This window comes from Protopterus annectens, chromosome 10.part0, assembly GCF_019279795.1.
Source record: "Protopterus annectens isolate FY-2018-M chromosome 10.part0, PAN1.0, whole genome shotgun sequence".
Lineage (NCBI taxonomy): Eukaryota > Metazoa > Chordata > Ceratodontiformes > Protopteridae > Protopterus > Protopterus annectens.
The window spans coordinates 1,361,022,844-1,361,036,666 of record NC_056744.1 but is presented as its reverse complement, the minus strand read 5'-3'; the positions used below and the strand labels follow the sequence as shown (position 1 = coordinate 1,361,036,666).

Here is a 13,823-nt window from a genome sequence, read left to right as displayed (position 1 = left end):
TACAATATATGGTACAGCTTAAGAGTTGTGCTGTACCATCATGGAAATATTCTACTTCTTGTTTTTGTTAAGTCAGAGGTATTTTATTAAGAAAACCATGATGGCCCCAAAACTGCATTACAACATATGAATGCATCCAGAAATTTACTTTCAATATCACAAAACGCTGTCTGTAAAAAAGAAATACTTCAGTAACACAGGCAATATTCAATTTAATAATGATTCCTGTAACTAAGAATATAACTGAAAAGCATGGCAAAACATTATTGAATTTTCAAACTAAAGTTAAAAAATATGAGTACAACAATCCAGTAAAGAGTGAGATAGAGGTTTCACTGACAATAATATTTCTCATTACATCATTATTTAAGAAACTAGATTTCATTACGGCAGTTTGTAATTTGCTAAAATAAATAAAGGAAAGGAAACAGTTTCGCAGTTTACCAACACACACACACACACACACACACACACACACACACACACACACACACACACACACACACACACTTACACACATACTATCTCTAGAATGAGAACCAAGCGGAGAGTCACACTAATGTCTGACTCCCTCATTTATTTTCCCAACTACTTATTACTTCATATCCTTGCATTTTGCACTGAATTCTGTAATAGTGTTTAATCATTCTCTTTGCTATCATTGAACACAACAGTCATAGGACTTCCGAGATGACCAAAGAGCTCCCTCCTATCTTGCTAAATTCCCCATGTCCTCTGCTGTTTCCTTCATTCCCTCAGAATGTCTCATCCGGCAGATAAGTTGTCATTATATGCACAATCATGGGCACTCTATGTCTCCATTTCAATGCTTTTAAAATCATTGCAATGCATTATTTGTTGTGCACAGCATAAAACATGGGGCAATAACTAACCAAGCCAGACAAAGAAAACTTTTCTCTCCTCCTTCAGTCCCCTCTTCTCTCTTAATATTTTTTAATCTGTAACTCCCAGTATATGTGCACTACCTGCTCCATCAACATCTGTTACTTCTTCACATTTTCCTTTATTTGAGCTTTCCTTTTCTGATTATTCTTTGCGATTATTAAAGGATTCCTCTTGTGCCCTACCTCAGCTTCTCTTCCTCCTTTCTATACTCGCAACACTTCAACCGCTCGCACCTTGTCATAATAATATTTGTCTGCAACATTCTTAACTGCATTACTAGCTTCTTCAGTACATCTGTGCTTTTCTTCTGTCATGTATTTCCCAGTTCTTAAACTTTATTTCTATTTTGATGACATTCTTTCTATGCCTCATTTACTTCCTTATCAACTCCAGCCAGCTGCTACTGTCTGTTTACTTCCACTGTTTCTCAAGACTGCGTGTTTCTCCTCAACCTGACGTCCAGTTTTGGATTTCCACATTAATGCTTAAGGCTATACACTTCAAAATACAATTCATCTACAAAAATTACTCAAAACTTACAGACCATGCACACACATCTTCAAACCATACATACTCATTGCATACCATTTACATCTGTAAAAATTATTTATTACATACCAGTTACATCTGTAAAAATGATTTTTTGCTGCACCTCAGAGAAGTTGTGACAATTAGTACATAAAAATATTTTCTTCTTTCTCCAGTAGGTTGTATGCTCAGAAAAGTTAGGATACTACAATATAATTTCAACACTAACAAATCACTCCTTTATGTAATAAAAAAGTACATGAACAATTAGCACCTCAAGCTATTATGCTCAAGCAGCTGTGATGCAAGATTGTTATACAGAGTAAATTATACTGCAGCCTACTACTTCCCAAGTCCACCAAAAGTACAGCCACACAGTCGTATATTCCCAGTTCCATGCTTCCATTATCACATTACTGCTTTCTTTTTCTTACCTCCCCATACCACAATACCACTGCACTGTGCTCCCTAGAAAGACACTTACAGATCCCATTCACTTGCTTCCACAGAGAGTCCTCTATGTTTCATGCTTCTCATTTTTCATGTAATCTGCAAGTGAAGTTCTGGATTCATGCCCTTCAACTTGCAGATACTGAACATAGTCAAAACACTCTTGAAAAGTAGGTACATCCAGCCAAAAATCATGACACCTAATTAGCATAACATTTGCATATCAACATGAATGTCCATCCATCCATTCACAACCCCTTTTTCCCATTTTTGCACATGGGCTCAGGGTGTCACTTCAACAATGACAATCTTAGAGCCAAGGTTTACACTGCTGGGTGGCTAGCCCTGCCACAGCAGTTCTTCCACACCACACACTCACATGCATACTTATACCTATTGCCGTTCTAAAGTGTCCAATCTAGTATTGCATGTCCTTGGAATGTGGAAGGTAACTGGAGTACACAGAGAAAACCCATGAGAACAGAGGGAGGACAAGCAGACTCCACACAGAAGGCACCCCAGCTAAGAATTGAACTGGGGAGGCAACAACACTATCCACTGTGCTACTGTGCCACCCCTTTGCATATTAAAGTTTACATGTCTTCTCCAATTATTTGCTGTAGGACACATATTTCTAAGTTTAATGAATGACAGTGAAAAATGATGCAACATTATAAGCATATAATGAAAGACATTGTAAAATCTGTGTACTTTAATGAATAATGAATGATATTGCAAAAATCTGCCTCACAAATTCTTTTATTTTTGCTTCTGAAAAACTTTCATTTATTGAAACCATCAGTGTCATATGTAGGTAGGTAATCTGATTTCCTGTATACTAAACAGCTTCAAAATCATATGTGACAAGGGAGTCAGAAAATCATGTGATGGGTAAATCAAGCCTGAAAATAACAATGCACCTCCAAATATCTGTGTCTGTCTCTGTATTTTAAGCTGCTTATACAATATCAAAAGACTGGAAAAAGGCCACAGGCAGCGGAAAAGTTCCAAAAACAGTTTCCTGGGTTCACTAGTCCTCTGTGCAGGACTACTCTATTCCTGCACTGAAGCGCCAGTCTATGAAGAGGACAGCAGTGCACCATGCATATTAAGGAAGGTGGTCTGCCTGAACACCTAATGCTACATGAAGCGTGGACGAGTGCAGGGGGCGTGGCAGAGAGCAGAGCTCTCAGAATAAACACGCCCCTGCAAAGTAGAACAGAAGAATGTGTACATAAAAGAGCGAGGCTGCTCATAAGTGTCCGCATATCCCCACCAACAGTCCCCATGTGTTCAACAGCAGCAGTACACTGAAAAAAAAAACATGAAGAAACCCTTGCAGTAATGTATTTAAAACTCCGAGTACAGCTAACCGTTGGTGCGTGGGTCTGCCCATCACTTAGCAATGGGTAAAGCAGCATGAAAGGCTAAAGAGGATAACAAGGAAGGTATAGCAAATGAAGCAGCACAGCAGTAATGTAGTGGTCAGAGAATCCGCCTAACGAGGAGGCATTTCCGGCTCAAGTCCTACTGCATCGCATACCATCTTCCAAGTGTAATCTGTATACGAACAATTATGTACATTTTATTGCTGTAGAACCTACCAAATAACAATTAAATGTGAACTGGAGTACCACATGAAATGCACATGTGAAGAGTCAGTACCAGAATGAATAAGTCAGCAATAAGCAGGCGTAAGCACAGATAAGTAGTAGTAAGCATATGTAAGCAATAGTAAGTGTCTGCAAGTGCGTATGAGTGGGGTGAAGCACTGCCAACACAGATCAAGCAAAGGAGATGTTAACTGCATGTAACACACTGTGACCAGAAATCAGCAGTGCTAACCTCTATGCAAACCCGCTCACAACCACTTGAAAGTGCCTTAAGCACACCATATCAAATGGCGGGTGTCACGTGTGGGTCTGTGTACACTAACGGAGTTAGTTGTAGGTATCGCAAAGCATACATGGCACACAAGGTTGGCCGGTATGCTCAGGAAACATAGTACCCAGCAATACCAGTCAACATTACTGGATATGTAGCTAAAGAATTAGAGGTATATGTGTTTGTATGAATACCCATAACTATATATAAATATATATATATATATATACCTCCCTTCTCCATAGTACAAATGTATACATACATAGATAGACATATAAATACCCACAAATACAGATATACATATGCAGACACCCTTACTTCCACATGTCATTAGATATATATACAGCAATATGTATATATATATATATATATATATATATATATATATATATATATATATATATATATATATATATATATATATATATATATATATATATATATATATATATATATATATATATATATATATATATATATATATATATATATATATATATATATATATATATATATGCATAGATATACACAGATATATACCTATGATAAGATACAGCACCCAAGAATGACATATGTTCACCGGCCATGCCAATGGAGGTGAAGGGCCCAAGCAAGAAACGTGGAACACGTAGCATGAACTCCCCCCCCCAAGCCAGACAGAGGAAACATACAAACAAACACACAAACAATGTAAACAATCCACTGCTCCCCAGACCACAGGCAGGATACAACCGGGGGGACACAGTGGACCCATGAAGTCTAATCTTGGAACAGAGACAGGAGCATCCCTTGCGGGACACCCCAAAAATTGTCTTGTTATAGGAGGAATCCCGTGTGATGACCTACCAAGGCGGGGTGTGTACATACCCGGAATACAAGGGTGGGAAATCCCGATGACCCATGGGTCGAGACAACATACGAGATGGGTCCCATGAAGTGGAGAGTGGGCAGTGTGCAGTGGTGTGTTTAGACCCGACCTGCACCCAGAGTAAGGATGACTGATGTAGAGAAGGTGCAGGTCGGGGAACTATGGGTAGCTAATTATGGATCTAGGCGTGCAGGCATTTGCTGGAGTGGGTCTATATGGTCAGCCCCAGGGATGTAAGCAATAGCGTTCATTGGGCAGAGACACCATCCAATGAGCAGCCACACCCACCATGAGTCCCACTGCAGCACGAGTCTATTTTACATGGCAAAGAATGGAATAACCAGATGTAGATGTAAATATGTGGAGGTATGTGTGTGTATATCTACCCATAGCTACATAGAGATATACCTCTCCCTCTCCGTAGTATAAATGTATGCATACAGAGACAGAATACATATAAATACCCACGTATAGATATATGCATATGCAGACACCCATACATCAATATGTCATTTTATATATATATATATATATATATATATATATATATATATATATATATATATATATATATATATATATATATATATATATATATATATATGTGTGTGTGTGTGTGTGTGTGTGTGTGTGTGTGTAAATATACACATATATATAGCTAGGATATGATACAGCAATTAAGAATTACATATGTTCACAGGTCATGCAAATGGGGGTGAGGGGTCCAATCAACAAACGTGTAACACGTAGCATCAACCCCCCCCCCGTTAGACCAGTGAAACATACAAACACACAGGCAGGATACTGCCAGTGGGGGAGACCCGCCAAGTCTAATCTTGAAACAAAGACATGTATGCCCCTTGTGACACACAAAAATTCAATGATTTTCGGGCTTCCTGCCATTACACCGATGTCCAATGGCAGGCCATGCATGTTCCCAGTCTATAAGGTAGGGGAAGCCTGATGAACCATGGGGTGAGACAACATATGTCATGGGTACTGAGAAGTGGGGAGTGGGTAGTGTGTACTGGTGTGGCCAGACCAGACCTGTACCCGGAGTAAGGAAGAGTGCCGAAGAGGATGTGCAGTTTGGGAAATATGGGTATGAAATTATGGGCATAGCTGTGCAGGTGTTGGCTGGAGTGGTTCTATGTGGACCTCCCCAGGGATGTAAGCAATAGTGTACATTGGCCAGGGCCGCCACCCAATGGGCAGCCACTCCCGCTATGAGTCCCACTGCAGTACAGTCTATTGTACATGGCAAAGAACGGAATAACCAGATGTAGATGTAAAAATGTAGAGGTGTGTGTGTATATATACCCATACCTACATGGGGTTACACCTCTCCCTCTCCGTAGTACAAATGTATACATACAGAGACAGAATATAATTAAATACCCACATATAGATATATACATATGCAGACACCCATACATCCATATGTCATTTTATATATATTTATATATATATCTATATCTATCTATATATATATATATATATATATATATATATATATATCTATATATATATATATATATATATATATATATATATATATATATATATATATATATATATATATATATATATATATATATATATATATATATATATATATATATATATATATATATATATATATATATATATATATATATATATATATATATATATATATATATATATATATATATATATATATATACATATACATATATATATATATATATATATGTAAACATACATATATATAGCTAGGCTATGATACAGCAGTTACGAATTACATATGTTCACAGGCTGTGCCAATGGGGGTGAGGGGTCCAATCAACAAACATGTAACATGTAGCATCAACCCCCCCCCCCCCACCATCTAGACAGGTGAAACATACAAACACACAATACAAGTAAACACACTACTGCTTCCCAGACTACAGGCAGGATACTACCAGTGAGAGAGATCCGCCAAGTCTAATCTTGAAACAAAGACATCAATGTCCCTTGTGGGACACCCCAAAAATTGATGATGATCAGAGTCAGTCCCTGTAATGATTTATTTAACCAGGCTGTGTATGTACATGGACTACTAGGCTGGGCAAGCCTGATGACCCATGGGTTGAAAAAAAGTATGACATGGGTACCGAGACGTGGAGAGTGGGAAGTGTGTAGTGGTGTGGTTAGACCCCACCAGCACCCACAGTATGAATGAGTGCTGTAGAGGTGGGGCAGGTGGGGGAACTATGGGTATGCAATTATGGGACTAGGTGTGCAGGTGTTGGCTGGTGCAGTTGTATTCGGACTGCCCCAGGGATGCAAGTAATATTGCGAATTGGGCAGAGCTTCCACCCATACCTCTCAACCTCTTAGAGCAAAACCTCTAAACAGAATCTAAACTGTTGGGAGGACAAATAGGGACAAAAATTAAATATTCCACTTACAACCTTAGAAAGCTGATAGAGTAATAGGTTATGCATTAGCATGACTCATCTGAAGGATGTGGTGTCTTAAACTCAAATACTTGTCTTTATTTAATGACTTCATTTCCAGGTATTTGCCAGACAGGTGCAGACTGTAAGAGGAACACACCAAACATATGAAGCAAACTCTGGACAGTCTGCAGAAACTGTACAAAATACAGGTATGCTTTTGCCTAACTGGCAGCCATTCCCTATATGGGTCCCACCGTAGCACAGTGCAGTTTACATGGCAAAGTACGGTATAACCATATGTGTTGTTGCATAACCCACTACACAACAACTAAGAACACATGGTCACAACACCCCACTGTAGGCATGTAAGCCAATCTAATTGGCATCACAAGGTATTATTGTAGTCCTCACCCCCACCCAGGGGTGTGAGTGTCCAATGCAAACACCAAATGCAGTGTATATGCACAGCTGTTGTCATAGATGACATGGCCAGCTGTGGACCTTCTCTGCAGCCGTCCTGCACATCCCTGGATAATTCCCCTACTAACTCCCCCCTTTGTGCCCCATGCATACCATGTACTTATCAGCCCATGTTCCATTTATATTAATGTTTAAGGTTACATGTAGCTTACACCCTCTTCTCCCACTATATTGCAAGTATCTGGAACCCCCAACCCACATGTAGTATCACAGCTGTCCCACAGGACACATGTAAATAACACATGAAGGAACACCACAAGCACACTTGGATCAGCACAGGCTCACCACCTTGTGAAACCCTCCCCTCCAACTCACACTCTATAGCACTACTTCAACTAGTGAGACCGACACCTCTTGTCCTGCCTCACATACAAATCCCAACATCTGACAAACCTTGCTCCCCATCCAATTATTCCTACAGGCTACTATACAGTTACAATGTCACCCCCACTACCTACTTACCTACTCCTTAATTATTCCCCTCTGCTGTACCACACAGGTATGGAATAACTACACCTACCCCGAATACCTGCATGTAACCTATCCAACATTGTTAAACAGGAATCCAACTTCACCTTAAACTGACCTTTGTCAACAGTCATACCTGACATGTAAACCTGACCTAAGCATGGATAATACTGACATATTAACGTAAACTATGCATGAAGAATGGGGGACGTAGCTATGTTACGTCTGTTATCCTCTATGAATGTGAACACGCCAGTATTAATTGGAATAAGTAGCTGGGGTCACTGTGGAGCTCTACTTCCCGGGCCACCACTGACAATGGACAAGCATACAGTCGGATTGTCCCGGTTGACAAATGTGAACTAAATACATGAAGTTGCGCATGTGTATGTGGGAGCAAGTGGGTGTAAGCCTGTTTGGCCACCAGTATGCAATTACCACACTGGTGAAGCAATGTAGATGCTAACTCAGTGCATGACATTGCAACCAGAGGTCAGCAATGCTGTGCTTCACGCAAACCAGCGCATACCCACCTACAAAATTTCTACAGTGCCTTAGTCACTCTGTAGCCAACAGCTGTTGTTGTGGCCATTAACAAAATAATCTGCACTGACAGGTTGCAAACCCCCGACCATGCACACTATAGTCGATGTGAGTTCCACTAAGCCATGGCGGATACACATTTAGCTGCTGTAATCACAAACACATCATCCACCACAGTCATCCAACAGTATAGGAAATGTATATAAGTGTGTAGATTAATACCAGCACGTGTCCATTACTCAACCACAGTATTATGAGCAGTCTATGTGCATCACAGAAAAGTACCTGTCCAATCATACTGTGAGAACAGTAGTCCTGCATAATACTGAAGGGAATAGTGATATATGGTGCACAGCATGGGGGTGTGTGAGCTTGCTTCATGCACAGTATGTCACACCTGGGGCGTTGGTTCCATGGAACTGGGAGATGAGGCTGGCCAGATGTGTGAGCAAACCTCTGCTACACAAAACCCTGGCAGGATGCTACCAGTGAGAGAAACGCTGTAGACCAGCTAGGTCTACTCTTGACACAACAGGTCCGTCCCTGGCAGGAAGATCCAAGAGTTGTGGGTCACATCGATGTCTCCACCACTATCAGAGGAGGATCAAGGGAAGGCTGGTATGTACGTGGACTAAACGGATGAAGAGCCTGCAGACGCTTGGGTCTGGACAATATACTGGAGGAGTACTGAAACATGCAGAGAGGGAAATGTGTGGAGGTGTGGTATGGCAGGGCTAGCAACTGGGGAATGGATGGATGCTGTGTACATGGAGCTTGGGAGCCAGAGGAAGGGAACATGGGGATGTCATTATGGTAGACAAATGCAAATGAAGCAGAACAGCAATAGTGTAGTGGACAGAGCATCCGCCTAATGCGCATACATTACCGGGTTGAGTCCCACTGCAGCACATCCTATTTTTCATGTGAAATCTGTATATTAACATTGTTGTGCTGTATAACCTACTAAATAACATTTATATGTGCACAGGAGGACTGCCTTAAATGCACATGTGAAGTGTCATAATGACTAAAGCAGTAGTAAGCATGGATAAGCAGTTGTAAGCGTGTGTACGTGTATTTGTGTGGGGGTAAGCAGTGCCTACATAGATTGAGCTAAGTAGATGCTAGCTGAGTGTAAGGAAATACAACCGGAGGTTAGCATTGCTTAGCTCTGCGCAAACCTGTGCACACCTGCGTACAACCGCTCAAATGTCCCTAGCTCACTTTGTATCTGACAGCCGGTGTTCTGCCCTGAAACAAAATATACATTCTCTGTAAGGCCCAAACCCAGGACCCTGCACATCATACACTACGTGATTTACTAGTAAACCATGGCAGATGTACATACCAACTTATTTCACATACATATCATCCAGTACAATTAGTCAACAACACAGGAAATATAGTAATATTACACCACACAAACTCTCAATTCATGAATCCCGGGCATAGTGCGCCATAATGTGGGTACATATAGGGATATCTATCATATCTTGCTCTAATACACTTAAAATGTTGCAAATTACAAAGTTATATGTAGTAGAACACATATATTGAAGGAGATGATAAGTCTGAAACACGTATGTGTTGGCACGAATGACTCACCTCAGTCCTAAGGTCATCCATGTCAATTGCCAAGAGAATGAGGTACAGGTCACACATATAAGCCAAACATGCATGGACATATGGACAGATATACATCTGTAAATGTAGACAGATAGACAGCTATAGGTTTCACATATATAATTATGCAGATATACACACACACATATATATTTTTATATATATATATATATATATATATATATATATATATATATATATATACAGATAGACATGTGTATATGATTTCCACATGGGAATGGACTCCTGGCCCACTCCGTACAACATAACAGACCATGAGCACAGTTAATGGGGGTAGGGGCACAAATGAGGGACACCTGGTAATTACTGCTATGTAACCACCCCCAGCCCTAATGGATATGTTGTGCAATCCAATATCCAGCATATGCAGTACTTGACGACAGGACCCACCACAATACAGCTACAATGCTCCAACAGTAATCCAAGTCACCTGTACATGTCAGGGCAATATCTGTAACATATGCAGAAAAGCCATTGTACCACAGGGAATGTACAATGTTAAAGGGGACACATTAGAACGGTACATATATGCACACACATCTATACATTGACAATCATGTGCATATATATATATATATATATATATATATATATATATATATATATATATATGATATATGAGATATATAGGTACATACACATATACACAGACAAAGTGTATTAGTAGCCAAACATATGTAGAAGTAATGTGGACGTACTGGGTGCAATGTATATTCCTCAGCCACAAGCCCTGTAACTGGTACCTGTGACATGTGTAGTGTGGCAACCAGCCCCACAAAGGGAATACTTACATTACACATATACCCGCTCACAATTCAAAAGACATGTCACAACACACAGGTATGTATACACAGACAACCGTTAGTTGTGTACCATACAGCAATGTATACCATTACTGACAGCACATAGATTTTGATGTATATAACCAGTGATGGATGCAAGGCCCACACAAAACAGTAGATGCAGACAGTGTGGATATATAACATACTATGGTGTCCAGGCCAAGCTCTTCAGTTCGTACAACAGTAGACAAAGTATTTGCCTGCAAGATAAGTAGCAATCAACAATATCAGATGTAGTTCAGCAGCCTCCAATTACACCCTGTAGTCAAGCCCTAGGGGGACATTCATTACTTGTGGTAATGTCAATGTATCTGTCACATGTATGGACCCTGACCAACAAATGTTGTGGGAGTCCACATTATGACTGGGATGATAGCAGGAATGCTAGCAGTAATTAATGATAGGCCATTACCTAACAACCCCTAACCGTATCACAGCAGGACAAAGCCTGCCATATATGTGGAGGACAAAGGCAGGAACACAGGGCCATATTTTCAATATTGCAGTTACACACCCTGGGACATGCTGGTGTTACAGGATGTGTTGCAACATACCCTTATGCAGGAATAAGACATCAGGGACACAAATGGATATAGTCATGTACTGCTAGCATGCAACACACACTGTCAGTGTAATATCTGACACAGGACCTGTGTGGTGGACAGACAACACATGATAGGCACACCTCTGTCCAGCTACAGGAGAGGATAGGCCCACAGTAGTGAGCTATGCAGACTGCAGTCTAAGGTAAACTAGTATGTACAAACACACACAGACACACACACACACACACACACACACACACACACACACACACACACACACACACACACACACACCCTGTAACACCAGTACTATACAAAGCATTACAACACTCTACTCACAGTCTGTCTGTATGTCCTGATCCTCCTACATATATGTGGCTGCCCTGAGTGTGCAGGTTCTCCTGTAAGAGGTATTGCTACCTGCTGTCTGTAACTTTGATGCCCACACACAGGAAGGATGTCCATCACACAGGGAAAGTACAGGGAATACACCCACATGATGTAGGGTTTCATAGTGTGTGGTTGCCATGACAGTGGTAATTGGAATTACTACACATGTCTACTCAGATATATATATATGGCTATCTGGATAAGTACATGTCCATATATTTCCACCATATGTCCTGGACATGGAGTGTAGCCCTACCCCAGTCCCTATAGTCCCACGGTCATAGTGCAAGGGGATGTCAGGTATGTATAGCAGGTATATTAATAGACATTTGCTACTGTCATTGGGATTGTCTTCACAGACATGGTGTGTGTGGAAGGTGACATCTGCTCATAACATGTGTGCCATTGGCTACTGACAGACATCCTAAGGTTATCATTGTACAGTACCTGCATATATAGCAGGCTCGACAGCCATGTCACAGCACAGGGTAGGATACACCTGTGTGACAGTGCATAACCACAACCAATGTGAACACAGCCACAGCCACATATGGTACGCTAGCATAATAGTACAGTATATGGACAATCTGTTCTACACCATCCTCATATGTGCCACTCACAGAATAAGCCTACATATACTGGGCTGCTACACAGTTTGGTCTAATGGCTGTCTATGGTATGGTACATGTGTGTGTATGGCCCTACAAACATGTACGGTAAAACGGTACCATACAGTGGGGCAGCATGTAACATCAGATAGAAGGGGAGCTAGAACAATGACATCTACCACAGTCAGTACACAGGCCATAGTACATATTAACAATACACACACTGCCGACATTCACCATCACTACACAGACCTAAGTACTGTACAAACATCCACAGAACTTCCAGGTTATGGCGTGAAATGTAACCCCTACTGTACATGATGTGTAGCAATCTGATATATCACTGGCTTGTTATCAGATATGATGACACTATTTATGGTGTACAGCACATATGCACCACTTCATGCACAATATATGTACAGAGGTTGACAGAGGTGTGGCTGACAGCACATACACAGGGCCACTATAGACATGTTGCTGTGATACCCTCATAAATCTACCATTGTAATGGGGTTTTTGCAACATATGTCATCATCATCATCCCCTTTTTCCCATTTACATGGGGTCGGGGTATCGTATTAACTGTCGCCAACTCTCTCGATTCAGTGCCACTCTCCTGCCTTCTTCAACACTCATGCCTGACTGTCTCAGATCTTTCACACAATCCATCCACCTCTTTGCTGGAAGTCCTCGCTTCCTCTTACCTTCTTCCTGTCTGTCCCAAATCTCCCGCACCAGATTGTCTTCTGCTTTTCTACACATGTGCCCATACCATCATAATCTGTTCTCTTTGATCTTTTCTGCAATTGGAGCTATTTTGGCTTCTGCTCTTATGTCCTAATTTCTTCGCCTGTCCCACAGTGTGCATCCTACCACCTTTCTCAGGCACTTCATTTCCATCACCTCTAGCTTCTTCAACTGTTCTGCCTTTACTGCCCAGGTTTCTGTACCATACAGTAGTACTGGTCGCACCACTGTCTTGTACACCTTACTTTTCAGCTTCTTTGGCATTCTTCTGTCATATACTACACCTGATACTCTATGCCAGTTGGCTGCAGCCCCTCTGATTCTAGCTTTGACCTCTTCATTCAGACTACCCTTCTCCTCAACCACCCCTCCCAGATACTTGAAGCTGTTTACCTGTTCCACTATCTTCCCATCTAGCTCTATTCTCAGCTTATTCTGATTTCCCCAATCTGCTGCCATTGCCACTGTCTTATCTGTGCTTAGTTTCATCCCAT

At 40.9% G+C, this 13,823-nt stretch overlaps 1 pseudogene; it reads left to right on the top strand.

Annotated features, from left to right (window-relative positions):
• LOC122814278 overlaps positions 1 to 13,823 on the top strand; it is a 519,638-nt pseudogene that overhangs the window by 168,657 nt on the left and 337,158 nt on the right.